General features: G+C 40.2%; 1 pseudogene; it reads right to left on the bottom strand.

Annotated features, from left to right (window-relative positions):
* Positions 1-1775: 1775 nt before the first annotated feature.
* On the bottom strand, positions 1776-6250 carry LOC137241582 (streptococcal hemagglutinin-like; annotated as a pseudogene).
* Between the last annotated feature and the right edge of the window lie 439 nt (positions 6251-6689).

The following is a 6689-nucleotide window of genomic DNA, read 5'->3' as shown; positions in this document are numbered from 1 at the left end:
GCGTAGAGTGACAACGCCCCTTCATGGTTATCGCGTTCTTCCTCCTCTACCAGTACACTCCATGGCTTGTACGGCTCACGTGAGGGTTTTGTTTGCTCATCCACGTGAAGTGTGGTGTGGTGTTTCTCGCCACATCGCCGACATCTCCCGTTGCTTGGGCAACCAGCCGTGCGATGCGCCATGGAGAGGCAATTGCCCCAATAATTGCCCAGAAGAGCTTCACGCATCCGTTCCTCAGGCGTCTTTGAACGGTAGACTGGGATAGACGAATCGGATGCCTAGCCGAACACAAATGGCATGGGACCTTGAAGTAGCTGGCCTTCTTTTCATATGCCTTGCGCAATTGGCCGTAGCGGGTCATGATGCCTGCAATTGGACTCATTAAGTCATATTATATACGTGTATGTATTGATTATTTTTCAAAAAATATATCTGGTTGTGGCTGAGTGATGAGATTACCTCAAAATTTTTCAGAACCAGGTATACAAATTTAGAATTTAGGAACCAGGTATACAAATATAGAATTTAGGTATACGAATTTCAGAACCAGGTATACAAATTTAGAATTTAGGTATACACAATTTAGAAACAGGTATACAAATTTTAGAAACAGGTATACAAATTTTAGAAACAAAGTTCAAGATTTGGGGTTATCTTTGTGTACCCTAGTGTATTTTAAATTGCAGAAACTTGCTATAAATTGTGGTGATGTTTACTATAAACCACCCTGGGCTCCCACCAATAAGGTGCAAAACTTTGCTGGATTATTGTGTGGACATAATCACACTAGTGGATAGATCGGTTATTATCCCTTCCCTTGTATGCGACAGTACACTACTTATTCTCCTCATACGTTCGTAAACGATTTGGTATACTTTTTTACAGGCATGCTTAACCAACGAACCGATATCATTTCGTTACGATAATTAACGTTAATAAACGGAACAAAGTCATTTCGTTTCGTTTATTAACGTTAAGAACGTCAAATTAACGAAATAATTTTGTTTCGTTTTCTGCCATATCAAAACGAAATCAAATCGTTTATGTTGATTATTAATTTCAAACTATGCTGGCAAAGCTGATTGATGGCGGAGTCATTAAAGGTGAAAGCATTAGCCAAGCTGATTGCAACTTTTCTCATGAATTTTGACAGTACGAATATTTCTCAGAGTATTTTTGACATTACCACCAACGAATTAGACAAACAAATTACATGGAGTTTGTGTGTGTATGTCCGCTCGTTGTTACCACCTTACAGCTTCACCATGGTTATAGCATTGCCAGCACAATTCAAAAATAAAGTATCACGTTTCTGTTAACGTTTTTAACGTTAACGAAAGCTTTTCGATTCGGTTAAAAACGAGATACAATTTATCTTGATAATTTCTTTATCGATAATATTTCGAAGTGTTTCAACGAAAACGGTAGAAATTTTTTGATAAACGATTAGCTTAACGTTAAGGTGCATACCTGCTTTTTTGTTGGTATTTCATTGAATAGCAACGTCTTATTTGCTATTAACGACCTACCAGAATATTTGATACATTTGGCTTTTTGGGCTAAAATGGTGCAGGGTGAGTCAAGTGCGCATTAATTGCGGCCATGGGTGTTGGCATCACTGCTTGTACGGTAGCAGAGCGGTAAGTATAGTAATTTATTTGTTATTTCTTATTACTATCATTGTGCAATTTTTTACTCTTTTATTTTCAGGACAAAATTTCTGCATTGCCTGAAGCGACGCCTGCACAATTGCATGCTTTCGACGATGTTTGTGCTTAGGATATCAGGAAATGTATTTCGAAAGCATTACTTAAACGCGGTGGCCACAGACAACCGAATCGATTGAAGCCAAAGCGGACCCAAGTAATGGTCCTTTATTATAAATCCGTATTGTACGTTTTATGGGTTGTGAGCGTTCATGCAGATAAACCATTTAAAGGAACGCTATACCAGCAGGCGGGGTATGCACTTCCTGCGCAAAAATACTGCAATGACCACCATATCCACACAGTGGGATATCCAAAAATGAAGACGTGCTTGAGGTAGAGGCACTGTTATGCGCTACACATGGTGCATAAAATGATAACTTTCCTACGGCTGCACCAATAACAGTAGGACAAAAGCTTACACAAATCGTTCGACATTCCATCGACTGTAACGTTAAACTATTATTGCCTTGCATATTGACCAGCTGATAACCGGGACCATGTACATCTATACGTAGCGTAAGCTTTTTATTAGCAGTATTCTTTACTTGCATTGACTTATGTGCGGAATTCCTTAAGCGTGTACTACCCCAAGATAACTCGAGAGCTGTTACTTTTAGGGGTTAGGTTTCCATCTCTATTACTAAATTCGCTACTACTGGAACAACGTGATGCACTGCGAATAACGCCGCCGGGGTTGCTAGCATTACTATTGCTGCTTTGCAACGAGAATCCACTAAGTGTACGCTTTGGTAGACCACTTTTGGCACTACTGGCCTCACTTGCCGACGGGGAGGACGACATTCGTTGTAATATGGCGTTAGTTGTCGCAGTCTGAGTTCTGACACACATTTTCACAAAGCCGACGTGTATTATTATCATTATCCACGGAATTATTAGCTGTTGGCGATGCAGGTGGACTGTGTAAACCAGCAGACACGCTGCCATATGGGCTGCCGTTAGCTAATAGGGTACGTTCAGCTGTATTATTTTTGGATGATGTTGCAGATTTGGATACATTTTGGGATATGGCAGCAAAATCATATTCACTTTTCTGGTCATCAAATCGCGTAGAGCTTAACGGCTTTCGCCCTTGTAATGAAGGGCTCGGTGAAGTTGGTGAGCCAAGTTTTAGCTGACTATTACTACTGCTTTTACTAAGTGTTTTGTTTCACCAAGATTTGATGATATCGATTTATTTGGCATATTTAATTTAGCCCTACATGTAGAAGAACTATTACGGTTTGTAGACACTTTTGGCGATTTAGTTTGATCTTCAATTTCGTTTTCGATTTCATTCGGTGTGAGTCGTAAATTATGTATGTTCAAAGAACTTATAGGGGAACGTAGTTGTGCTATGCTGTGTTGTAACTCCTTCAAATCACTTGCATTCAAACAGCAAATCGGTGAAACTCATGGTTTCAGCTTGAGATTCCCTACCGCGCATTTTTTGCGGATCCCAATTCTCCTTGTTCTCTGATAGCAGTTCCTCGAATGTATTTAGACTGTTTGTATACTGCTCGACTGAGTGACACATGGTCGCATTGGTAGCTAGTTCTTTAGCTGCCAATATTTTTGGCGATAATGATTGATTTTGTACCGCATCACTTTGCGATTTTGTGGCGGTTTGTTCTGTTTTGATTTTTCTCTTTTTTTAAGTCGATAAGATCCACAGACGAAATGTTTTTATCAATGTTTTGTATAAATGCCTTCTTTATTTGAGAAAGCGACAGTATACAAGAATCATCTTCTTCTTTAGTACCATTGCCAGAGTCCTTACTCTCATGTTTATCCTCTTTTTGACCTTGATAAGTGACAACGCTATGCTGCAGAATACTCGGTGCTTTACTATAGGTTCTATTATCTATATGAGGTGTAACATCAACGTCGTTTGTTAGCTAACTTATCTTTTTATTGCCTACTAACTCCAAGACTGTGTATCCTCCACTAAGGCGATTGGTTTACGCAAGCGTTCCGGACTGAAATGACGAACTGTATTTTGTAAATTTTCAGAACGCTGACTGAAGAATGGTCCCATTGAGAAATTCGGATCACGAGCAAATACTGAGCTGTTGGGATTAGATTGTACATCAAATCATAATCTTTTACATTTTCGATTTGCGCCGCTGTTGGAATAGTGGCAAATTCTTGTGCCCAAGCAATTCCATCCATCACCAATTTGGACTGCATATTTTCTGCTGGCTCAAATTTATCAGAGTTTACTCCTGCGCAATTCGTTGATCGCCCAGTTATTTCTGAAGGATCAAAAGAAACTTTTGTATTACTGTTGGTCGAACATGTGCTCTTATAATTTAAATTAATGCTTCCATCAGTTATTAATTCGGATATATTAATGGAGTTCGGTCGATGGTATGGTACATAATCGGCGCGATTTAGATTTGATGTATCTGTTAATCTTGTGCTTCGTTTAGATGGTTTTATATTTGATGATTAATTGAGTCGATGTATTCATATTTGATTTCATTTATAGATTGGCCCTATTGTGCCATATTTACACCGATATGGATTTGGAAGGGTGGAGCTGTATTGGGTCCTGCTGTGGGCGCTGTAGTATGGTGTCGATACCCACATTATCGGTAAATATTTAAATAATGATTTAATAAATATTTAATCTATACTAATATAAACCCGAGTTAATACTATGGCAGTGGAAACTATTATTAGGGACAGTGTACCCTCCACATTGGAAAATCTTCCAACCCACTTTTCTTTCAAAAATACTTCAAATATTTTGCCTTTTTCGTTTCGCGCCATCTAAATTATTTTAAAATTTACAGCGGTTCCTTTGTTTATGTAACCGAAAAAACACTTGGGGAATGTTAACGGGAGTGTCGCGGATATGGCCAGGATTTTTCTTAAAGCTATAAATGGACTCCTCGACGGCGTTGGGATTTGTATCGATGTTGATGGCCCTTTGTCGGTTCTTTATCCTCTGCTTCCCGGGACATAGGACCGATAAGATACTTGGTAGTGATACGGTGCTAGTAATCTCATTTCAAGCGATTGAGTGAATTAAATTAAAATCCCTTGAACCCGGGTCTGTGGAGGATTTCACTCGCCTAGTACGAAAGTTATGCCGCATCCCGAGCGTGGTTTAAGATTCTTAACGCTCTAGGATGATTGGCAACTCGGCATTCATTACGGTACATTCGTTTTCTATATCAGCTATGATTTGAGAATGCAATAATTTTAAAGCTACCAGGTCTTGTAATAGACCATGATCATATAGGATTCCAATATGTTTTACGGTTCATTACTTGGGAAGGTTGTGACTTTTCTTGTGCTCTTAAGCGTGACAAATATGGCGACTCAAAATCCATTAAACGTGTTATTAGAACTAATTTATTTTGTTTCATATCACTATCTTACCGTCGCACTACATATAGATAGAATATTGCATAAATTGCTGCAACAGTTCATTATGCTGAACAATATATATTGAGAGTTATGTCTTCAGTAGGATTAAAATGTAAGGCGCGATAACCTCCGAAGAGATTTTAGGCCGATCTTCTATCAGTAGGATTAGTTAGGTTTTTTAATGTTGCCACCCAAAATCTTGCAGTAGCTTATAGATTTTTAAGAGTAAAACAATAGCAGTTTACCACCATTTTTGATGTAAACTTCACAAAAGGTTGTCTATGTTCACGATGTGGAATCATTGTTTTGGTCTTTCGTGAAGTGGAATACTATTGACAAAATGTTTAATAGGATGCAGCAGATTCTTCTGCCTCATCGTGATGGTGTGGCAATATGATGAGTTTCACCAAGGGTCGGGTTATCTGGCCTTTCATCGTCATGATATCGACCACTCTGAAACGATCGTCAGGTCCCGGGTGTAATTTGACCACCCGCCCGAGTCTCCATTCATTTGGAGACAAATTTTCCTCCTTGATTACGACCAGAGCCCCGATTTTTAGGTTTGTTTTGGGATATCTCCATTTATTTCTTTTCTGCAGTTCAGAGAGGTATTCAGATTTCCACCTCTTGCAGAAGGAGTGATGTAGGGATTTTAACTTTTGCCATCGATTTATGATTGAGGCAGAGTTTTCGCTGGCGTCAGGTTCTGGTGGAGATAAGAGATGTCCTCCTACCAGAAAGTGACCTGGGGTTAATGGCTCCAGGTCTGATGCATTGTTTGACACTGGGCTCAATGGTCGGGAGTTGAGGCAGGCTTCGATCCTGCATAGCAAAGTCGCAAACTCTTCAAAGGTGAATTTGCAACTTGAGGCGATTTTTGTGAAGTGGCTTTTAAAACTTTTCACTCCCGCCTCCCACAGTCCCCCCATGTGAGGAGATGATGCGGGAATGAAGTGCCACGATAAGGATTGATGGGAGTACTTGGATAGGTTGTTATCGCGGGCATTTCGTAGGAATGCCCTCATTTCCGCTTTAAGTGCTCTAGAAGCCCCGAAAAAATTTGTGCCATTGTCGGAAAACATCTTACTAGGGCAGCCTCTTCGCGAAACGAACCTCGCAAATGCTGCTAAAAATGATTGAGTGCTGAGGTCGGAGGTGGGTTCCATGTGAATTGCTTTCGTTGCAAAGCAAACGAACAAGCATACATACCCCTTCGACACTTTACAACCTCGTCCCCCAAAGTTCTTTATATCGAAGGGTCCCGCAAAATCGACTCCTGTATTTGTGAATGCTCGTGAGTACGTAGTTCTCTCCTTGGGTAAAATTCCCATTAGCTGGGTTTGAACACGTTTTCGGTAAATCGTGCATTCCTTGCAATTGTGGATCGTCGATTTTATCATATTCTTGACTCGTGGTATCCAATACTGCGTACGAATGAAGCGTAGCATAAGTTGGTTTTCCCCATGGAGTGAGATCCTATGGGTAAATTTTACGATAAGACGCGACAACTGGCAATTATACGGCAAAATAACTGGGTGTCGCTCATTGTACGGGATATCTTCGGAAGCTCCGAGGCGTCCGCCTGCCCTCATGATCCCCTTTTCA

The sequence above is a fragment of the Eurosta solidaginis genome, chromosome 2, assembly GCF_040869045.1.
Source record: "Eurosta solidaginis isolate ZX-2024a chromosome 2, ASM4086904v1, whole genome shotgun sequence".
NCBI classification, from domain to species: domain Eukaryota; kingdom Metazoa; phylum Arthropoda; class Insecta; order Diptera; family Tephritidae; genus Eurosta; species Eurosta solidaginis.
The sequence above is the reverse complement of the archived record's forward strand: the minus strand, read 5'-3'. Positions and strand labels throughout refer to the sequence as shown.